This window comes from Bos indicus, chromosome 11 (genome assembly GCF_029378745.1).
Source record: "Bos indicus isolate NIAB-ARS_2022 breed Sahiwal x Tharparkar chromosome 11, NIAB-ARS_B.indTharparkar_mat_pri_1.0, whole genome shotgun sequence".
Classification (NCBI taxonomy): domain Eukaryota; kingdom Metazoa; phylum Chordata; class Mammalia; order Artiodactyla; family Bovidae; genus Bos; species Bos indicus.
In genome coordinates this window covers 93,779,010-93,802,801 of record NC_091770.1, presented here as the reverse complement: position 1 = coordinate 93,802,801, position 23,792 = coordinate 93,779,010, and the positions used below count along the sequence as shown (strand labels likewise).

At 39.2% G+C, this 23,792-nt stretch overlaps 1 protein-coding gene across 6 annotated transcripts in view; it reads right to left on the bottom strand.

Annotated features, from left to right (window-relative positions):
- Positions 1-23,792, bottom strand: part of RABGAP1 (RAB GTPase activating protein 1) — a 169,183-nt gene that overhangs the window by 144,531 nt on the left and 860 nt on the right. For 2 of the 6 annotated variants that reach the window (XM_070798118.1, XM_070798117.1), the window contains one exon: positions 19,022-19,177. The exons of 1 other annotated variant lie outside the window; for it this stretch is intronic. The gene's annotated coding sequence lies outside the window, so the exon portion shown is untranslated. Of the gene's footprint in view, positions 1-8,205; positions 11,626-15,749; positions 15,831-19,021; positions 20,472-23,792 lie in introns of those variants that run through there. 3 more of the 6 variants (XM_070798115.1, XM_070798116.1, XM_070798120.1) reach the window with 3 other exon arrangements.

Below are 23,792 nucleotides of genomic sequence, written 5' to 3'. Positions count from 1 at the left end.
GCCCTGAAAGTAACTGAATCACTCAGTAGAAATGAGATTTATCAAAACACTAAGCAGTACAGGAGGAGTTATGTAATAAGGCTCCCCTTCTCCAGCCTCCGTGGGCAGAAGTGAAGAGTCAGTCCACAAGCTCCAAGGATTCTAGAGAAGATCACCCCACCCTCCCCTGGTCTCCACAACCAAGAGGCATCCCAGAACTTCATATACTCCTGGAAAAACTCTAGAGTATTCACAATCTCTGTCTTGAGACCATAAGAACTAGTTTTGTTGTTCTTCATCCCTTCTTACACCAGCTACCACAAGAAGCCCCTACTCTAATTCTCATGGACACTAAAGTACAAATTTCCTCCCCATAAACACCCTACACTACCATCCCTCTTCCTATTTTTCTCCATACCACCTATCACTGTTTGACACATTTACCTTGTCATCATAATTTGTTTTTAAATATCATGTAAGCATAAGGGCAGGGATTTCTGCCTGTTTCATGAGCTGCGGTAGCCCTAACAAGTGAAAGAATAACTGGCCATAGTAGGTGCTCAAATGTGTACTAAAGAAATAGGATAAATGGCAAATAAAAGACGTAAGATAACAAGAGTCACCCAATGAAAAAGGCAAGAGCAGCTTTTATAACTGACAGGAAGAATAGAAGTCATTATTTATGATGGTAAAGCAAACAGTTAAGAGTTAGGAAAAAATACAAGTTAGTATGCTGGTTCTACCACTGAATAATAGTGTAAGCTTGGTCATACCAAGCCTCAGATTCCGTAAATGAAAATGGTGTACTACCTACCTCACAGAGTCATTATAAAAATTACTCTCTGTAGCACTGACATATATACTCTACCATGTGTAAAGCAGCTAGTGGGAAACTGCTGGTATAACACGGGAGCTCAACTCCTGCTTTGGGACAACCAAGAAGGGCTGGGATGAGGGGATGGGACAGAGTGGGAGAGAGGCTGAAGGAGGAGCGGATATATGCATACTTCCAGCTGATTCATGTTGTACAGCAGAAACCAGAACAACACCGTAAAGCAATTATCTTCCAATTAAAAAACACTAAGAAATAGATATATGTATATCCAAGAGCCAACTGCTATTGAAGGATGGTCAAGAGCCTTGATTATGGCCAGTTCTTTTCCATTTCACTCTTTCATTAACCGGAGAGTGAAACCAACTCCCAATTTTAACAAATATCAACAGATTTTGGTAATTTAGGAAACAATATTAGCACAAAATATATGTAACACTTCTAGTTCCAGTCTTATTTGAAAGTGAAAGTGTTTAGTCGCTCAGTAGTGTCCGACTCTTGTAGCCCAAGAGGCAAGAATACTGGAGTGGGTTGCCATTCCCTTCTCCAAGGGATCTTCCCAACCCAGAAATTGAACCGGCTCTCCTGCATTGCAGGCACATTCTTTACCATCTTAGCCACTAGGTCAGTATCTAACTTTTTTATACTTAAGTAAACATAAAAGAATACTTTGTATCTCTGTGTTAACACTTTGCTGCTGCTGCTAAGTTGCTTCAGTCTTGTCTGACTCTGTGCGACCCCACAGACGGCAGCCCACCAGGCTCCCCCATCCCTGGGATTCTCCAGGCAAGAACACTGGAGTGGGTTGCCATTTCCTTCTCCAATGCATGAAAGTGAAAAGTGAAAGTTTACAGATTACTAAAATGTACACCTTCATCTCATTTTATCATCCTAACAACTCTGTATCTGGGAGGCACTCAGTTTGTCTCCCTTTATATAAGTGATGAGCCTAGACCCCTACAACACGTCCAGTTACCGACAGGGCCAGGTTGGTGACTACTAGTGCAGGGATGCTTCATTCTATCTCCTTTAATAAGTCAAGTAACTTAAAATGATAAGTAATTTTAATTACGCAACCTCATGCATCAAAACCAAAGGCTCAGTTATATTATAGTCCCATCTGTACCACAGTGACAACTCTATGCTCAACCACACACTTTTGCAAAGATTGTAGTATAAAATGTGCCTCAATCTTGTTGAATGAACAAAGATTCATTTTCATTCTCAATCTCCTCTTAAAACTATAAACCTGTTAAAGGAGAGTGAAAAGGTAAAGAACTAGCCATGATAAGAGCTCTTTTGATAGTTCTTCAAAAGCAGTGCTTACTTTTTAAAAACTTGAACTTTGGGACAGAGTATCATCAGATATTTGTATTTTTCTAACATTATTCAGAGCAGTAACATAAACAGTGAACTTGCAGTGGTATGGATTTGCTAATGTGCAATTAGTAGAGCAAAAATCACCTCCCAATAAGTGACCCACCGAACCTGATAAGAGAGATGAGTGATACTTGTAATTGAACTTGACATACTTGAGACAAGTAAAAGGTGCTTGTTTCTGGCACTAGTCCAAGCACTCCAGTTCATCTTTATTTCCTTGGTTTTCCTGACATTCTTCCTGAAGGAGTATTAACTCCTCCTCCACCCCACTCCAGTACTCTCGCCTGGAAAATCCCATGGATGGAGGAGCCTGGTAGGCTGCAGTCCATGGGGTCGCTAAGAGTCAGACACAACTGAGCGACTTCACTTTAAATTTTCATGCATTGGAGAAGGAAATGGCAACCCACTCCAGTGTTCTTGCCTGGAGAATCCCAGGGACGGGGGAGCCTGGTGGCCTGCTGTTTATGGGGTCACACAGAGTCGGACATGACTGAAGTGACTTACCAGCAGCAGCCACTTCAATAGGACTCCCCACTCACACCAAACTGCTGCTGCTAAGTCACTTCAGTCGTGTCCGACTCTGTGCAACCCCACAGATGGCAGCCCACCAGGCTCCCCCGTCCCTGGGATTCTCCAGGCAAGAACACTGGAGTGGGTTGCCATTTCCTTCTCCAATGCATGAAAGTTAAAAGTGAAAGTGAAAGTGGCTCAGTCATATCTGACTCTTGGCGACCCCATGGACTGTAGCCCACCAGGCTCCTCCATCCATGGGATTTTCCAGGCAAGAGTACTGGAGTGAGGTGCCACTGCCTTCTCTGTCTCACCGAGCAGTCCCTCTCAAAATCTGGCTACTGTAACTCTCACCAACCCTTACTAAACCTCTTCTTTTAAAAACTGAATTCAAACCTTGTCTATGTGACATTGGGTGTTTTTAACACTCTGAGCATCCATTCAAAAAGGAAAAATACATGTATGTGTGTGTGTATGTATGTGTACAGACACACATACATATATATAAACAAATAAAAATCAACAATACAAAACTTAAAAACTCAAACAATTCTTTTCAGTTCTCATCTTATTTCCACTGGCTGAAATAAATGAAAATGCTTATCATTTCCTTATTGTGAAACTCTTTTTGCTTCCATTTTCTACCTCTAGCACCTTTTACCATTTCCTTCAAGTTCCCTTTTCTCTGCCCACTCCTTATTTTTTTAAAGAAAAATTTGGCTGTACAGATCTAGTTCCCTGACCAGGGATCAAACCCACTACCCCTGCATTGATTGGGGGTGTGGAGTCTTCACCACTGGACCACCAGGAAAATCCCTGCCCACTGTAAGTTCATCTGTCCTCCTCCTCCTTCCATATCTGCCCCTAGCTATCTCAGTACCTCCTGTGTTGTAACTTTTTTGTATGCTGATGATACTGTAGCCCTGTTTTTCTCCCTAATTTCATGTGGGCGCTTGTGTTTTGTTCTGTGTGTGTGTTTTTTTTTTTTTTTTTTTACCTATTCAGTATTGAGTATCTGTTATGTGCCAGGCACTAGGTAGAGTGTAATGGTGAGGAAAGGTACTCTTTACCCTTGACAGGCTTATAGTAGAGAACATGGACAAACAAACAAGTAATTACAATATAGTGCTTGGTATAGTAAGAGGTTCCAAATAGGAAAAGGAGTTCGTCAAGGCTGTATATTGTCACCCTGCTTATTTAACTTCTATGCAGAGTACATCATGAGAAACGCTGGACTGGAAGAAACACAAGCTGGAATCAAGATTGCCAGGAGAAATATCAATAACCTCAGATATACAGATGACACCACCCTTATGGCAGAAAGTGAAGAGGAACTCAAAAGCCTCTTGATGAAAGTTAAAGTGGAGAGTGAAAAAGTTGGATTAAAGCTCAACATTCAGAAAACGAAGATCATGGCATCTGGTCCCATCACTTCATGGCAAATAGATGGGAAACAGTGGAAACAGTGTCAGACTTTATTTTTCTGGGCTCCCAAATCACTGCAGATGGTGATTGCAGCCATGAAATTAAAAGACACTTACTCCTTGGAAGGAAAGTTATGACCAACCTAGACAGCATATTCTAAAGCAGAGACATTACTTTGTCAACAAAGGTTCGTCTAGTCAAGGCTATGGTTTTTCCTGTGGTCATGTATGGATGTGAGAGTTGGACTGTGAAGAAGGCTGAGCACCAAAGAATTGATGCTTTTGAACTGTGGTGTTGGAGAAGACTCTTGAGAGTCCCTTGGACTGCAAGGAGATCCAACCAGTCCATTCTGAAGGAGATCAGCCCTGGGATTTCTTTGGAAGGAATGATGCTAAAGCTGAAACTCCAGTACTTTGGCCACCTCATGCGAAGAGTTGACTCATTGGAAAAGACTCTGATGCTGGGAGGGATTGGGGGCAGGAGGAGAAGGGGACGACAGAGGATGAGATGGCTGGATCGTATTGCTGACTTGATGGACGTGAGTCTGAGTGAACTCCGGGAATTGGTGATGGACAGGGAGGCCTGGCGTGCTGCGATTCATGGGGTCGCAAAGAGTCGGACACGACTGAGCGACTACTCTGATCTGATAGTAATAGGTATGCATATGGTGTTATGAGAATACACAGGTGGGATCTGCTACACGTATCCCATACCCATCTCAAAATTGACTCCATATATCCAAAGCAGAGCCCATCTTCACACAAGCATATTCTTCCTCATAGCTTCCTTATCAGTGGTTAACAACCACTGATTCAAGATGGAAATGTCCCCCCCCACCCCCCACCGCTCCCGCAATCCCTGACTCCTTTTCTCATTCTCCCTTGGAATTCTAATAGATTTTAGTTCCAAAACATATCCCAAATCTGCTCTTTCTTTGCCATCTTTCATGTCACTCTCTTGCATTTTATTCTCTTTCAACTTTGCTACAACATAAGTCTCTCTTTCTAGACTCTCTCTAGTCATTATCAAGGCCTCATAGCTAATCTCTAAAATTCAGATTTGATCACATATCCGACCCCTTCCTTTGATTGCTCCTGACTGAAAACAGAAAAATCCAAATTCCTTAAATCATTAATTCTTAAAAATCTGGAGCCAATCTCTCATTCTAGTCTGATCTCCCTCTATGAAACCATACCAGGGAACTCCAATTATGCCATGCATTTTTATGCTTTCAAACCTTTGCTCATGCCATTTCTTAAGCTTGGAGTGTGTTTTCATTTCTCCAATTAGTCCTACTCCCCCACAAGCAATGCAGTGATACAATCAAATATTTAACCTCCTCTTCCTTTCTGAAATAATCCTTATTTCCCTCTAGGGCTCCTAAGGCTTTTTGTTTGCTTGCTTTTTAATTCTATCACAGAATTACATTTATCACACAGTAAAATGTTATACCTCTTTTCTCCTATATTGATCATTCATTTCGGAAACAATTATTTAGTATAAACCACCACAGTAAACACTGGGAATACAATGAGCACACATAGTCCCTTTGAACTAACTACTTTTGGACAGGGATCTTTAAGGGTTTGCTTATATTATCTTCATATGCTTGCTTATAGCAGTGTTCAGTAAATGTGACTGGATGGCTAATACTTGTTCAGTGTTTAAGTAACAGGGTTTATAGACTGTGAGATGGACGAACGACAAATATGCTACACTACAAGCATTTCTGGGGGTGCAGATATGAATGATTGGGATAGAGGCTAAAAACAACAACAACAACAACAAAACCACCACAACTACCTTTTGACTGTGCCTGACTAACTCTTCTTTTAGGTTTCCAACCGTGAAAAGCAGTTAAACACCATTGAGCCAAATCTTGGATTCCCTCTGAACCCAAACATTCTCTCATCACTTCCCTCCCAATCTCCATCATTTCTGTTGCTCCACCAGTGAAAAAAATGAGTACAGCTTTAGGGAGTCTTAAAGACAATACTTGGGCTTTCCCAGTGGCTCAGTGTTAAAAGAATTAGCCTGCAATGCAGAAGCCACAGGTTCGATCTTTGGATCAGGAAGATTCCCTGGAGGAGGGCATGGCAACCCACTCCAGTATTCTTGCCTGGAGAATCCCATGGACAGAACAGCCTAGAAGGCTACAGACCACAGGTTGCAAAGAGTTGGACACAACTGAAGTGACTTAGCATGCACACACACGGACGATACTTAAATAATCTTGCTGAATTTAAAGAACACTACTTACCAGTTCCTAAGTATCAATTGTATGCCCCACATAGTACTTAGAAGCTTTACATGCATTGTTACTAATCTTCATACTACCCTTCCCAGATAGGTATGAACTTCATACGACAAACTGAGGCTTAGAATGGCTCAATAATGCTTAAGTTCAGAGCGACAACTGTAGAACTTGATCCAATCCCAGGGATCTAGGCGCCTGTCCTTTTCAGGAATGCCATCTCTCCTCCTTGGTGTTCTGTCACCATTCTCTACCCATTCCAATCCATCTTCTATGTTGTTCCCAGTTGTACTCTTCTAAAACACAGATCTGATAAGATTACTCTCTGTTCAGTAAAGGACAAGTCAGAAAGCAGCAAGACAGTCAAGTCCCAAACATGCTTAGCAGGCCAATTCCTATGGGCTTGTAGCTCAATAAAATTAAACAACTACAAAGAAGTTGTATTTTAAAATCATATGATATTAATCTCAGCTTTTTTCCTGGATTTGAGGTTTGTTGCCCTGCACTGGTTTTCATATGAACTTCTCACAACATATCCCTGGGAAGGGTGGGATGAATCTAACAAAACTCCATGGAAAATCATCGCATCTTTGAAAAATAAATTCCGTTCCACCACTACTAATTGCTAAACAATTGAGGTGTCTTTATTGAAGTCTGACTTTTGAATTTCGTGACTGATTCTTTGAATTATTTTAGTGAGCTTAGAGAACCTATTACTTTAAGCCTTCCAAATAATTTTAGCTTAGCTTTAAAAACCAAAAAGAAAATGAAACTTAACCATCGTGGGCCTACAGCACATATAGGCAAGAAAAACCAGCTTACAAAAAAGTCACTGTTAGGCAAATTTTAACCCATCACGTCTGTCACAATTAACTTCTTTAAACTATGAAGTGACTCTTCGAGCTTGATTTCAGATGAACCATTAAGGATACCTTAAAGAAATATAACTCAGTCAAAAGCTTTCTTAATTTAAATAAAAATTTAAAAAATTCAATCTTTCTACATAAGTATTACCATTTTAGCCATTTTTAAGTGTATAGTTTCATGGCTTTCAGTATATTTACATTTAGTGCAACCATCACCACAACCTATCTCTAGAACTTTTCCATCTTCCCCAACTGAGACTCTGTACCTATTAAATTCCAATTCCTATTCCCCCAGGCAACCAACATTCTACTTTCCGTCACTAAGAATCTGACTACGAGGTATTTCATGTAAGCAGTGAAATTATATGGTATTTGTATTTTTATGGTTGATTTATTTCACTTAGCATAATGTTTCCTAAGCTTATCTATGTTGCAGCATTTGTCAGAATTTCCTTTCTTTTTTATGGTCAGATAGCATCCCATGGTATGAATATACCACCCTTTGTTTATCCATTCACTGGTCAATAAAAGTTCTAAAAGCCTAAATGTAACTTTATGGACCTTTAGGATAAAACTCACAAAATCAATACAGAAAAATGCCTAAACACCACAGCTAATGATTTCAGAGGTACTATACTTTTCCCTTTCTTACTGACAAATCGAGCTTTAATAAGACTTTATTCAAAGTTAACAGTCTGGTGTTCTACTGAAAAACCAACTGGGATTTGAACTCCTTAGTCCTTTGTGATTTGACTTGGACCATGTGATAGCTCCAGTTCTTTTAACACATAAAATGAGGGGGCCAAGTCCTTTTAATTCTTTTGTGAATGAGAACATCCAGGAAAGGGAAGGGGGGCAGGAATATCAGGTGCCTCCCAATCCTAATCCATGATGCAGGCATTTTAAGTGTCATTTTTACAAACAAAGAAACTGAGAATCAGCATCATTAAGTATCTTACCTTCAGTCATATATTAAGTAAGTTTGAGACTTGGGATATCTGTATTTTTTCTGATTCCAAAGTTCACAGTCTCCCCTCTATATCTTGATATTTTAATGAAAGGTACAAAAAGAGGTGGGGATGAAATGCACATAAAACATTCTTTAACTGAGTTGATTATCAAGTACAACACTGTTGACACCTGAAAAAATAAACCATATAAGTGGTTTTTCCATGTTCCTATGGCTATTTTAGGAACCAGCACTCTAGTTTTTTCCAGAACTCTAGGAATGCTGGCTTTATGCCCCTTCAACACAATACCTCTGTGACTAAATATTTAAGTTACTTGGATGCCATGACCACAAAAGAAATCCAACTGTGGGAACACAGGGAAAATTAGTTAATATTAACATACTACTCATTCACAAGGTCATATTATATTTCTAACAGTAGTACACATTTTTAAGCATCCCTGTATTTACTTTTTCTGGAATGGATTTCTCAAGCATAATATAACTCACACCAGTTTTGTAAACATAAAAACAAATATTTTTAAGCAATGAAGGATTTTCTAAAGACTTTTACATTTAGTGCAACCATCATCACCACCTATCCCTAGAACTTTTCCATCTTTCCCAACTGAGACTCTGTACCTATTAAATTCCAATTCCTATTCCCCCAGGCAACCAACATTCTACTTTCTGTCTCTATAAATCCGACTACTCGAAGTAATCCATATAAGTAGTGAAATTACATGAACTGGCTTGTAATGCACTGGTCATAGCAAACACCCTCTTCCAACAACACAAGAGAAGACTCTACACATGGACATCACCAGATGGTCAATACCAAAATCAGATTGATTATATTCTTTGTAGCCAAAGATGGAGAAGCTCTATACAGTCAGAAAAAACAAGACCAGGAGCTGACTGTGGCACAGATCATGAACTCCTTACTGCCAAATTCAGACTTAAATTGAAGAAAACAGGGAAAACCACTAGACCATTCAGGGGTGACCTAAATCAAATCCCTTATGATTACACAGTGGAAATGACAAATAGATTTAAGGGATTAGATCTGATAGAGTGCCTGAAGAACTATGGACGGAGGTTCGTGACATTGTTCAGGAGGCAGTGATCAAGACCATCCTCAAAAAAAAAAAGAAACACAAAATGGCAAAATGGTTGTCTGAGAAGGCCTTAGAAACAGCCGAGAAAAGAAGAGAAGCTAAAGACAAAGGAGAAAAGGAAAGATATACCCATTTGAATGCAGAGTTCCAAAGAATAGCAAAGAGATAAGAAAGCCTTCCTCAGTGATCAATGCAAAGAAGTAGAGGAAAGCAATAGCATGGGAAAAACTAGAGATCTCTTCAAGAAAACTAGGGATACCAAAGGAACATTTCATGCAAAGATGGGCCCAATAAAGGATAGAAATGATATGGACCTAACAGATGCACAAGATATTAAGAGGTAACAAGAATACACAGAAGAACTATACAAAAAAGATCTTCACGACCCAGATAATCATGATGGTGTGATCACTCACCTAGAGCCAGACATCCTGGAATGTAGTCAAGTGGCCCTTAAGAAGAATCTCTATGAACAAACCTAGTGGAGGTGATGGAATTTCAGTTGAGCTCTTTCAAATCTTAAAAGACGATGCTGTGAAAGTGCTGCACTCAACATGCCAGCAAATTTGGAAAACTCAGCAGTGGCCACAGGACTGGAAAAGGTCAGTTTTCATTCCAATCCCAAAGAAAGGCAATGACAAACAATATTCAAACTATCACACAATTGCACTCATCTCACACGCTAGTAAAGTAATGCTCAAAATTCTCCAACCCAGGCTTCAACAGTACACGAAGCGTGAACTTCCCGATGTTCAAGCTGGTTTTAGAAAAGGCAGAGGAACCAGAGATCAAATTGCCAACACCCCTTGGATCATAGAAAAAGCAAGAGAATTTCAGAAAAACATCTACTTCTGCTTTATTGATTACGCCAAAGCCTTTGACTATGTGGATCACAGCAAACTGTGAAAAATTCTTAATGAGACAGGAATACCAGACCATCTGATCTACCTCCTGAGAAATCTGTATGCAGGTCAAGAAGCAACAGTTAGAACCGAACATGGAACAATAGACTGGTTCCAAATCAGGGAAGGAGTACGTCAAGGCTGTATATTGTCACCCTGTTATTTAACTTATATTCAGAGTACATCATGCAAAATGGCAGGCTGGATGAAGCACAAGCTGGAATCAAGATGGTGGGAAGAAATATCAATAACCTCAGATACGCAGGTGATACCACCCTTGTGGCAGAAAGCAAAGAGGAACCGAAGAGACTCTTGATGAAACTGAAAGAGGAGAGTGAAAAAGTTGGCTTAAAACTCAACATTCAAAAAACTAAGATCACGGCATCTGGTCCCATCACTTCATGGCAAACAGATGCGGAAACAACGGAAACAGTGACAGACTTTATATTTTGGGGCTCCAAAATCACTGCAGATGGTGATTGCAGCCATGAAATTAAAAGACAAGCGTCTTCGAAGAAAAGCTATGACCAACCTAGACAGTATATTAAAAAGCAGAGACATTACGTTGCTGACAAACGTCTGTCTAGTCAAAGCTATGGTTTTTCCAGTAGTCACGTAGTCATATAAGGATGTGAGAGTTGGACTATAAAGAAAGCTGAGTGCCAAAGAATAGATGCTTTTGAACTGTGGTGTTGGAGAAGACTCTTGAAAGACCCTTAGAACGCAAGGAGATCAAACCAGTCAATCCTAAAGGAAATCAATCCTGAATATTCATTAGAAGGACTGATGCTGAAGCTGAAACTCCAGTATTCTGGCCAACAGATGCAAAGAACTGACTCACTGGCAAAGACCCTGATTCTTGGAAAGATTGAAGGCAGGAGAAAGTGATGACAGAGGATAAGATGGTTGGACGGCATCACCGACTTGATGGGACATGAGTTTGAGCAAGCTCCGGGAGTTGGTGATGGGCAGGGAAGCCTGGCATGCTGCAGTCCATGGAGTCGCAAAGTTGGACCTTACTGAGTGACCGAACTGAACTGTATTTACTTTTTCTGGAGTGGATTTCCCAAGCATAATATAATTTACACCAGTTCTGTAAATAAAAGCTAATATTTTTAAGCAATACAGGATTTTCTAAAGACTTTTCCTGTTTTTAGGAAATTACTCAATATAGTTCCTTCTCACACATAGTGAAAACGATCAATCTATTCCATTTAGAATACCAACCTGTCTATATTTGGATCTGAAATGTTTAAACCAGGTGAACTTAATGCCAAGCAAACAAGTCATTTGCTAGATGACCAAAGCCTGAGATTAATGCAGTAAAATGGTTTCTCTTTTCCATGACCTCTGATTTTCAGGGGAATGTGTGAAGACAAACCATGAATGTTTAACAGAAGACACACAAGTTTTCTGAATCTTTTGATGTATGAGTGCCCTAGTCCATACTTATACAAGGATGGTGGGGCATTTGTTAAGAGTGTTGAATGGCGGGGGGGGGGTTGCTGCTGCTGCTAAGTTGCTTCAGTCGTGTCCGACTCTGTGTGACCCCATAGACAGCAGCCCACCAGGCTCCGCCGTCCCTGGGATGAATGGGGGCGGTGGACAACCAAAAAACATTTCCTGAGCACTTTCACTCACAGCATGGAATAGGCACCATGTAAGAAAATAAAAGAATTCACACATACTCAATTTAGTGTCAGAGATTTCTGTTTTAATTTAATATATATTATCTCTTTATTAGGGGATAGTTTACAAGTTCTGTTTAACTTTATTTTTTAATTGAAGGATAATTGCTTTACAGAATTTTGTTGGTTTCTGCCAAACATCAACATGAATCAGCCATAGAGTACGTATGTCCCCTCCCTCTTGAACCTTCCTCTCTCCTCCTCCTCACAGATGCTTTTAAACCTGTCTAAAAAGATCTTTCCTCACAACCAAAAAGCAAAAATGTAAAAATAACAAATAGATGTTTCTGTTAGGGAACAGTTTTTTTTAACCTAAGAATTCGCTTTTGAGGTTACAAAATCAGATTTTTCGTCAATTCACAGAGAATTCAACAGGTAACTATGATAAAGATGTAGCCATTTCTCTTTTGCAGGTATACCAGAGGAAATCATGTATCACAGCAAAAGAGATTTACATGACATATCTCTATTCTCACCTTGCCAGAATCCGTTCATCAGCATATTTTAAGGGCATAAGAAAGTTTATTAATCTACAGTAAAAATATTAAAATGATTAATTCATAGTTCTTAGCAGTAGTGTTATACAAACACCCAACATTTAATCCAATTTAGCCTTAAATACTATCTCTTAATACCGATGACAACATTTAAAATACATTCCCAAATAAATATTCTGTACATCAATTCCTTTTTCTGACACAAGGGCCGCCCTCAGAAGCTGGAAAATAAGATAACCAAAGATTCTTGATTATAACTACCAAAGTGTATATAAATAAGGGAAAATGAGGAAAAGAAATTTTAAACATTGTTAAGCTTTAAGGGTTAATAACATTTTATTAAAGTTATCACAGAAAGCAATTTGCTAATGTACCTTAAGAGATGTCATATTTTATTAGGCAGAAAAAAATTATTGCCACAAAGATTAACAGATGACAAGGAGTTGGGACTTATTACATAAAAGCTGATGCAACTAACTGGAGATAGGTAACAGCCATGCATTAACTCCAAAGAAGCCTAAACCTCCAAATTCAGCACCAGGCCACACAACTGAGAAAATATACTTCAAATGTTTTAGATCCAAGGTAATATATACCATTCAATGTGAAGCATGAACTTAAAAACAAGTTTAGGGCTTTATTTATACTATTTTATGATCACAGAAAAAGGGATTTGGGGGAAAAGTTAGGCCTTATAGAACTCTACTTGATAGAAATATAAAACCTTCAAAAAGTTCTGGTGATTACCTCAGAGTAATACAGTTGTTCTGGCAAGAGGAAACTTCCAAGCTAAACTCTATAAACTAAACTGTTCATGACTTGCAAACTGCCATATTTGGTCAGTCTTTACACATGAAGAGAAAAACAAGGCAGTTAGGGGTCAACAAGAGTGGTTATAATGTAAGTTTAAGTGTCTATCCAGTATTGTTTTGGATTACAAGTTTTCTGAAGAATAAGGATCTTAGGATCAACAAAAAACTGGACAGACTGGGAAGGGAGACCAGGTAATTTATGCAAATAGAAACAGCTGTTAAATTTATATGTTTTATCAGGTATACCCATGGATAGCCAAGTCCTTAGCCTTGGATTTTCTTTTTTTACTAACTATGGAAAATCAATAAAACAAGGTAGTTACATACAAAGCACCCAAATGCATGCCAAACCTTGCTTTATGAACACTGGTTAAATTAGTACTTCTTTAATGTTTGAGTTTTAGCTCTAAGAAAGATTAAGTTTTACGTACACTTATTTCACATGCTTGAAAAGTGTAGTATCTGATTATACTGACACTACAAAGATAACACTTGCGCAGCCCATGTCAGAAACTCAGCACATCAGCAACTATAAAGACACACCACAGTAGAACTGACTTAAACTAATTATTTTCTGAAGCCGGTACTCAAAGGGCACATGTTAAAATAATCACTGGGAAATGGCGAGACCTTCAAAGTAGGCTTCATGTCAGCTGGAAACACTTCAACTGAAAATGTGCTCAATAAAAGATAATGACTTCTCTAAATAAAAGAATCTGGGCTGTAAAGTTTAGCTAGAAACGTACTCCATAATAGAAAACGACTTCTTCAATGAATCAAGGCTGTGTAGTTTGAGATATGTTTATGAAAAACCATGTTCCCTTATGTAGATAATGTGCATAATACACTTCTTTCAATATGCAGTAGAAGAGATAGGAAACAAGTGCCTTCACTTTTACAGTCCTACTAAACTACAATTTTATCCAGGTTAAGCACTTGCAAACTGCTAATAGAGCACTATGCCAAAATCAACTATACTTAACATTATTTAAAAGTAAAAAGAAAATTATGCAAAAAAATGCCAAACTGTATGCAGTTAATAAGTACCCAAATATATACCTTAATACCGATGAGCTGAGCTAGTTAACTGTAAACTAAGTTATAAACCTGAAACGAAAAGGAACTGTGTACCATAACATAGCAATAGTTCAACTTTAATGACAAAGTTGAATTGATAATACGTACCGAACCCATTATTAATAAATACAAATCAATCGTGGACTCAAATTTTATTAATAGAAACTGAGGTCTACAAAGGAAGACAACTCTGTCCCTTACTCATTTTCAATTTTTAATAAGTAAACTCAAATAAAACCTTGAATATACATTAAAATAGCACCTTATACACGCTAGAATTAAGGCCAACAGGTCCTTCGTTTAAAAAGGAAAACGTGCACTCCTTTGGAACCTAAGTTTTTCAACTTTCTAAACCTCAGTTTTAATGTGACAAACTCAGTTCAATTCACTTTCTTCGGTTTTTTTTTCCCCTCCTAAACAAAGCAGCTGGGATACAGACACACACTCGCGACTTACTAGTCCAGTCCCACGTATGTGAATACAGGTGTTTATTTGAATGAATATATCAAGTGAATTGTAAAACCCTGTTCCCCACCCCCGCCCCCGACAACAAACAAACAAAAAACCCTCAAAAGATCTCCAATTCTTCAAGTCGGATGACGATTTAATGGGGCACTTATAGCGTACCAACAGCATGGTCTGCTAGGGCTTTTGCTTCCAAGATAAAGGAACCCTAAGTATGGAGATGACTGTAAAGGCAGTTGCAGATAACAAACCGAATGTTAGAAGAGAAAGGACACCAAAGTACCACCAGGCAATGGACAGCGAACTCCTGGAAGTCTAGGGTGATCCTCGGGTTCAACACCTAAAGCTTTTTAGGCTGCTGGGAATCACGATACAACAATGAGGTACTGGGGGCAGACACTTAAAAGAATCTGGGAAGACGGGGCTACTGGGGACACTTAGATAGCAGCTGGGAAAATGAGACGGAATGGCCAACACGAGAAGGAACACCGACACTAGAATAAAGCAAGCCTTTCAAATCAGGCGCAGCCCAGGAAGCTAGCTTGAGGCCGAAGCCAGCCTAAGTCACAGGTACAGGCCCAGCGAGCAACGGGGAGAAACTGAGGCTGAGGCAGCAGCCAAATTCTCAAACAGGACCTCTCTCCAAACATAAAAAGTCAAGAGACAAACCAGCTTTGCAGCGGGGGCGAGGGAGACGGCCACAAGTGCACCACCGGGAAGGCATACACCCACCCAGACAGGGGGAACCGGTTTGGGCAGGGGCTGTCCGAGCGTTCCCGCTTGCGCATGCGTCCTCCCCCCGCCCCCAGGGCCGCTGCTCCCCCTCCCCCCAATCACTGCTCCCCTCAGAACCCGGCTCGTCGAGGGAGCTGAACGCAGTCTCGCCTGCCCAGCCCCGCGGGATAAGAACACGGCATGGCTCCCCGCAGGGACCGTCCGAAGATCCCCCCCGGGCTTGGTGGGTGGGAGGAGGAGGAGGGGAAACGCGGCCCTACCCGACCCGCCGTCTCCTCCTCCGCCGCCCGCCGTTCGCCGTCCCGGAGGCTCCGCCGCCTGGGCCTCCCCAGCCGCCCAGCCCCCGCCCTCCCCGCCCCCTACTCACGTGAGAGCGCTCCTTCCGTCCTCCGTCCCGCCTCCTGCCCTGCTTCATAGGCCCTTGGCAAAGCCGAGTCGCCCTATTGGCTCAACGACAGGCGGCGGGGGCGTACTTCCTTTCCGCGGACCCCACCTGGGCTTTTGGCCCGCCTCCGTATTCTGCGCCTGCGCGGAGTCTGCTCTCCGGGAGCTGCACTCGTCTCTGGTTAGTGTGCGCGCTTTGGCTAACAGTGGCTCTGTGCCTGCATCAGGGACTGGGAGCAGGATTGGCGGGGGTAGCAGGCTGGGTAGTACCTGTTGCACCTGAGGTGGGTCCAACCTCAAAGTCACTGGTGCTAGAGCAAGGAATCCCTTCCTCCCCTTTAACGTTTAAAAGCTGTTTCTAAAGTCGCACTTAATGATGTTAACCCAACACACCTGGCCTTTATTGAGGGCGCAGACAGTGGCAGGGATTGTCGACAGGTAGGTTCCTTTACAGGTATGTCACTTGGCTTTACTACAAACCTTGAGAATGATAATTTTTTTTTTTTCTAATTTTGTAAAGGAATCCAGCCTAAGGAACAGGATTCCGTGTAGAAGTCAAAACTTTCTAACTTTGAAATCAAGGGCGACTGGCTACAACACAACTACCCTGAGACATCTGAAACACACAAAAGAGAACAAAATGAACTAGGTTGTTCCAGAGTACTACTCAAAGATAGGGCTGGGATTTTATTTAAAAGCCATACAAAAGTGATAGAACAGCAGCAACAGAATGAAGTTGAAAGTCCCTCTCCTGAGTGAATTTACAGTGTAGTAGTAAACAAAAGTAATGATTATTAAAAGTGCTAATTAAGTCTTGACAGTTTATGAAGTAATTCTAAAGCCTCTCCCTCATTTTCTTGATTCAAATTGTGTATACTCTTTTCCGGCTAAATGAGTCATTCTCAAAGTTTTCCTGTGGATAGTGCATCTAAATCAACCAGACACAGCAAAAAAAAAAAAAGCTGTGCTCTGTTGCAGTCCTCTTTGTGACTTGTCTATTATAATAGACTTGGCTGCACTCCCACAGTAAAATAGCTTTCTTCCTTCTCCTTACACAGTTATGTAACAGAAATACACACCCATTTTAAAGTATTTAAATAACAGATATAACATTACGAAGAAAGCAAAATCTCCTGAAATCCTGACACTCTGACAAAACCACTTTTAATAGTTTGGTGACGATACATTTCATGTATTTCTTGATTCATATATATTTCCCCAATATATACATAAATCTTAACATAATCTTTTAAATAAAATTTTATTACAGAATCACTAGAGTATGTCCTGAAGAAAAATCCAAAACAGGGACAACCTCAAATAAAACAAAAATATCAGATTCCCACTACAAATACTAACAGTTTAAAACACAGTCTTCTTTGTGTCTATATATTGTTTTTCAAAATGAGCTCACATAGTTAAACAGTCTGCTGTATTCAACTAACAGTATCTACCTTAGCATTTCACTAAATTTTCCTCTCATCTAATTCCTAGATCTCATTCAAATTTTCTAACAACCTAAAAGTATTTTTACAGCGGGCTTTTCCAAATCAGTAATATCATTTTAGTAAATTTTCCTCTCAGCTAATACCTAACTATAATCAAATTTTTCATTGACCAAAATAAATTTTTTACAGCTAATTTTCCCAAATCAGCATCCAGTCCAGGCCCACACACTATGTCTGGTTGTGATGTCCCTTAAGTATTTCTTAATCTAGTAATTAAGAAAAAAAATTGAAAGACACTGGCTTATTGAAGAAATCAGTCCAGTTGAAGTACAAAATTTCCTATCTTCTGGATCTGAAAAGTTGTTTCCTCAAGAAGTCACTGAGTTTGTTTCCTTAGACCTTATATTTCCTGGAAAATGGAATTTATATCTCAAGCTCAGTAGATTGATGTGGTAAGCTGGAACCAGAATGGAAAGTCCGTAAATGCTAAAATATGGAAAATGAAGTTCAATCTATAAACAGGGTGCCCTTGAAGTTTCTAAGGATAGTGCCAACAACAGATTTGGGTTTTAAAAAATTTCATTCTGGTAGGAGTAGAAAAGGCAAAACAGGGAGTAAATAGAACACTTTGAATATCACTTTCTGATCTTATGCAGATTATAAACACCTGAACTAAGGCAAAAGAAAGGGGGGGAAAAAGAGACTGAGTTTGAAGGAAATATCTTCAAGTTTGTTGATTCTGTCTTTTGCCTGCTCAAGTCTGATTTTGTTGTTATTCAGTCACCAAGTCATGTATGACTCTTTGCAACCTCATGGATTGTGGCACAGCAGGCTTCCCTGTCCTTCACTATCTCCCGGAGTTTGTGCAAACTCATGTCCCTTGAGCCGATGATGCTATGTAACCGTCTCACTCTCTGCTGCCCCCTGCTCCTTTTGCCTCCAATCTTTCCAAGCATCAGGGCCTTTTCCAATGAGTTGGCTCTTCATATCAGGTGGCCAAAGTATATTTTGATCCCCTCTAAATGAATTTTTTTTCCTTATCTCTGTCGTACTTTTCAACTCCAGAATTTCATTTTAGTTCCTTTTTATAATTTCTATTTCTTTAATGATATTTGCATTTTTTGTACATTATTTTCCAGACTTCATCCATGTTTTAGCTTGATGAGCAACTCTAAGACAGCTGTTTTAGTAATTGTCTAAATACCATATGATATCACTTATATGTGAATTCTCAAATATGACACAAACGAACTTATCAATGAAACAGAAGCAGACTCACAGACATAGAAAACATGTTTATCAAAGGGGAAAAGGGGTCCAGGAGGGATAAATTAGGAATTGGGCATTAGTAGATACAGATTACTATATATAAAATAAATAAACAGCAAAGTCCTACTGTATAGCATAGGGAACTATGTTCAATATCCTGCAATAAAACATAATAAAAAATATATATATATATAAAACTGAATCACTTTGCTGTATACCTGAAACTAACACAATATAGTAAATCAACTATACTTCAATAAAAATAAAATAAATAAAATAAAATGTAGAACTCTAGGTTCCTACATTTCCTACATTCTAGGAAAACAAGGTTCTTACTTCCCACTCTGGCTCCAGCAAGCCATACCTGCAATATAAACAGGGTTGAGGGGTAGGAACAAATAGTTTCCTACCTATTCACACTAAAGGCTCACCTTGACTGAAATTAACCTCAGATGACCAACCAGATTTTCCCCTGGAACATGCAAGCATTCAAATAGATTCCAGAGTTCCGAAATAGTTACTTCAGACAGTCTGCCAGTATAATTGTTGCCTAGGTAGAGATGGATTCCATGTTCTTCCTACTCCATCTGAGGAACAGAAAAATAAAAGTGAACACTAAATAGAGCCTAAGAGGTCTGCAGGACACTATTAAGGGAAACAATGTACCATTATAAGTATCCCAAAAGGAGGAGAGAGAAAGGGAAGAAAAGATAATAATGTAACTGTAGAAAGCCAAAGAAAAAAGAGAATCTTCAAAGCAACAAGAGAGAATACTCATCACATACAAGGGATCTTCAGTAAGATTATCAGACAATTTCTCATCTTAAATCTTAGAAGCCAGAAGGCAGTGGGTTGATAATATTAAAAGTATGAATGAAAAAAACTCTTGGTGGACAATTCTATATCTAGCAAAATTGTCCTTCAAAAATGAGGGAGAAATCAAGACATTTTCTGATTAAAAAAAAAAAAGCTAAGGGAATTCATTACCACTAAACCTATCTTACAAGAAATGATGAAGAGGATCCTTCAAGTTGAAATGAAAGGATGCTCAACAATAATTAAAGTCATATGAAGAAATAAAGATCTCTCTGGTGAAGAAAAATATACAAGCAACTACAGAATCATTAGTGTAATTATTTACCTCCATTTTAATTTTCCTCCATTTTACTTAATTTATGATTTTAATGAAAATGCATAAAAATATTAGTCTAATTTATTGCACACACAATGTATAAAGATGTAATCTATAAAATCCAATAACAAAGGGGAGACAGAACTGTATAGGACAGTTTTTGTTTGTTACTAAAATTGGTATCCATTTTAATTGTTACAATTTTGAGCTGTTAAATGTAATTCCCATGGTAACCAAAAAGGAAATATCTATAGAATATACACAGAAGGAAATAAGAGGTAAGTCAAAAGTTTTCACTACAAAAAATAAAAACAGAAGGCTGTAATGGAAGAAATGAAAGACACAGAAGCTATAAGCCTATAGAAAATGAGTAGCAAAATGGCAGAAATAAGTTCCTCATTATCAGTCTTTACTTTAAATGTAAATGGCATAAACTTTCTAATCAAAAGACAGAGATGGGCAGAATGGATAAAATAAAAACATGTTCCAGCAATATGCAATCTAGAAAATACTCACTTTAGATCCAAAGACATTAATAGGTTTAAAAAAAAAAGATATTCTATGCATTTTTATGCAAGTACTAACCAAAATGGAGCTTCAGGTGGTTATATTAAGATTATACAAAATAGACTTTAAAACAATTACAAGAGACAAAGTCATTATATATTTAAAAAAAGGTTCAATAGAGCAAGATTATAAAAACTTAAACATTTACATAACTAGTGAAAGTCATTCAGTCCTGTCCAACTCTTTGCGACCCCATGGATTATAGTCCATGGAATTCTCCAGGCCAGAATACTGGAGTGGGTAGCCATTCTTTTCTCTAGGGGATCTTCCCAATCCAGGGATCAAACCCAGGTCTCCCACATTTGGGGCAGATTCTTTACCAGCTGAGCCACAAGAGAAGCCCAAGAATACTGGAGTGGGTAGCCTATCCCTTTCTCCAGAAAATCTTCTCAACCCAGGAATCAAACCAGGGTCTCCTGCATTGCAAGCAGATTCTTCACCAACTGAGCTATCAGGGAAGAATCCTCCTGCAATGTGGGAGACCTGGGTTCAATCCCTGGGTTGGGAAGTCCCCTGGCGAAGGGAATGGTTACCCACTCCAGTATTCTGGCCTGGAGAATTCCATGGACTACAGTCCATGAGGTTGCAAAGAGTCAGACACCTGAGCGACTTTCACTTTTACCTTGGGCTTCCCTGATAGCTCAGTTGGTAAAGAATCAGCCTGCAATGAAGGAGACCCTGGTTCTATTCCTGAGTCCGGAAGATCCACTGGAGAAGCGAGAGGCTACCCACTCCAGTATACTTGGGCTTCCCTTGTGGCTCAGCGGGTAAAGAATCGCCCGCAATGCAGGAGACCTGGGTTTGATCCCTGGGTTGGGAGGATCCTTTGGAGAAGGGAAAGACTACCCACTCCAGTATTCTGGCCTGGAGAATTCCACGGACTATATATAGTCCACGGGGTCACAAAGAGTCCGATGGAACTGAACAACTTTCAATTTCACATAACTAGTAATAGACTCTCAAGATATTTGAAGCAAAAATGAACAGAATTAAAGGGAGGAATAAACAGTTCTACTGGAGAAGGCAATGGCACCCCACTCCATTACTCTTGCCTGGAAAACCCCATGGTAGGCTGCAGTCCATGGGGTCGCTAAGGGTCAGACACGACTGAGTGGCTTCACTTTCACTTTTCACTTTCATGCATTGGAGAAGGAAATGGCAACCCACTCCAGTGTTCTTGCCTGGAGAATCCCAGGGACGGGGGAGCCTGGTGGGCTGCCGTCTTTGGGGTCGCACAGAGTCGGACACGACTGAAGTGACTTAGCAGCAAACAGTTCTACAATCATAGTTAGAAAATTTAATGGCCCACATTCAATAATGAATAGAACAACCAGACAGAAGATACATTAGAATTAAAGGACTTGAACATCACAATAAACTGAACCTAACAGGTATACAGCATATTCCACTGCACAACAGCAGTACATTCTTTTCAAGTTCACATAGGACATTCTCCAATACAGGCCATATATTAGGCCACAAAACAAGTTTCAAAAGATTTTAAGAGGTCATTAAACAAAGTATCTTCCAACTACAATGGGATGAAGTTGGAAATGAGTAAGAGGGAAAACTGGAAAATTCAAAATATGTGGGTATTAAACACATTCTTAAAGAACAAATGAGTCAAAGAAGTCTTTAAAAGGGAAATTAGAATATACCTGAAAATGAGTAATGATAAAAACATCCAAAACTTACAGGATGCAATGAAAGCAGTAAGCAAAGAAATTTACAGTTGTAAATGGTTACATTAAAAAACAAGAATCTCAAAACAATATCCTAACTTTATGCCTTATGAAATAAGAATAACAAACTAAACTCAAAGCCAGCAAAAGGAAGGAAATAGAATGGAAATAAACCAAGAGAAAAGAAAAAGAGAGAAAAAGAAATCAATGAAACCAAAAGTTGTTTCCTTGAAAAGATCAACAAAATCAACCTAGAATATAACGGGCAAATTCCCTGAAACATACAAATTATTTAAGCGGATTCTCGAAAAATTAGAAAATCTCAACATACTCATAACAAGTAAAGAGACTGAGTGAGTAATCAAAAACCTCCCAAAAAGAACAGTCCTGCACCAGATGGCTTCGGCAAGGGATTGTACCAAATACTTAATTAAGAATTAATAACAGTCCTCAAACTCTTACAAAAAACTGAGGAAGAGGGAATGCTTTCTGATTCCATGAAGCCTCATTATTCTGATCCCAAAGCTAACTAAATGCATCACAAAATATTATATACCAATATCTCTTATGAATACAGATGCCAAAATCCTCAACAACATAAAAGGAAATCAAATTCAACAGCATATGAACAGAATTATTCCCCATGACCAAGCGGGATTTATCCCAATAATGCAAGGGTGGTTCAACATAAAATCAATCAATTTAAAATATTCCATTAATAGAACTAAGGAAGAAACTCATGATCATCTCAATTAACGTTGAAAAGTTATTTGACAAAGTACAATGCCTTTGCATAAGATCTTTCAGAAAATGTAGTTATAGAGGGAATATTCCTCAACATGATAAAAGTATTTGTAAAAAAAAACCCAAAAACCCGTATCTAAATCAAATGCAATCATTTACCTATGCCTCTTAGAACAAGTCATGAACAAGTCAAGGATGCCTGATATTCAACACTGTACTGAAAGCTCTAACCAGAACTATAAGATGAAAAAATTAAAGGCATCCAAATTGTAAAGAGGTAAAACTATATTTACAGGCAGCGTGGTCATATATACAGAAAATCCTGAAGAATCCACAAGAAAGCCTATGGGGTCAAAAAAAAAAAAAAATCAGAAGCATTGCTGGGTACAAGACCAACACCAAAAATCAGTTGGGTTTCTGCACACCAGCAACAGTGTGAAAAGGAAATTAAGAAAGCAATTTCATTTATGTTATCAGAATGAATTAAATACCCTGAAAAGTGCTCCTGAAGGAAAATAAAGACCTAAGTACATGAAAAGATGTTTCTTATTCAGACAGTAAGACTTAAAATTAAGATGGCAATATTACCCAAAATGATCTACAGACTCAACACAATCTCTATCAAAATTACAACAGCCTTTTTCTTAGAAATGTAAAAGCTGATCCTCAAATTCATACGGAATTTCAAGGGGCTTGCCATAACCAAAACAATCTGGATAAAATAAAGTTGAAGTCCTAATAACTTCATCACTTAGGAACTTACTACAAAGTTACAGTAGAAGAATATGTACCAGTATAAGTACAGAGATACAGCCACATGTAATAGAATAGAGCGTCCAGAAATGAATTCACACAAACATGGTCAGTCAATTTTCAACAAAGGTGCCAAATCCATTCAACAGAGAAAGGAGGAACTTTTCAAAAATGGTGTTGGAAAAACGATGATGGTGGCTTAGTCACTAAGGTCTGTCCGACTCTTGTGACCCCACGGACTGTAGCCCGCCAGGCTCCTCTGTTCATGGGATTTCCCAGGCAAGAATACTGGAGTAGGTTGCCATTTCCCTCTCCAGGGGATGT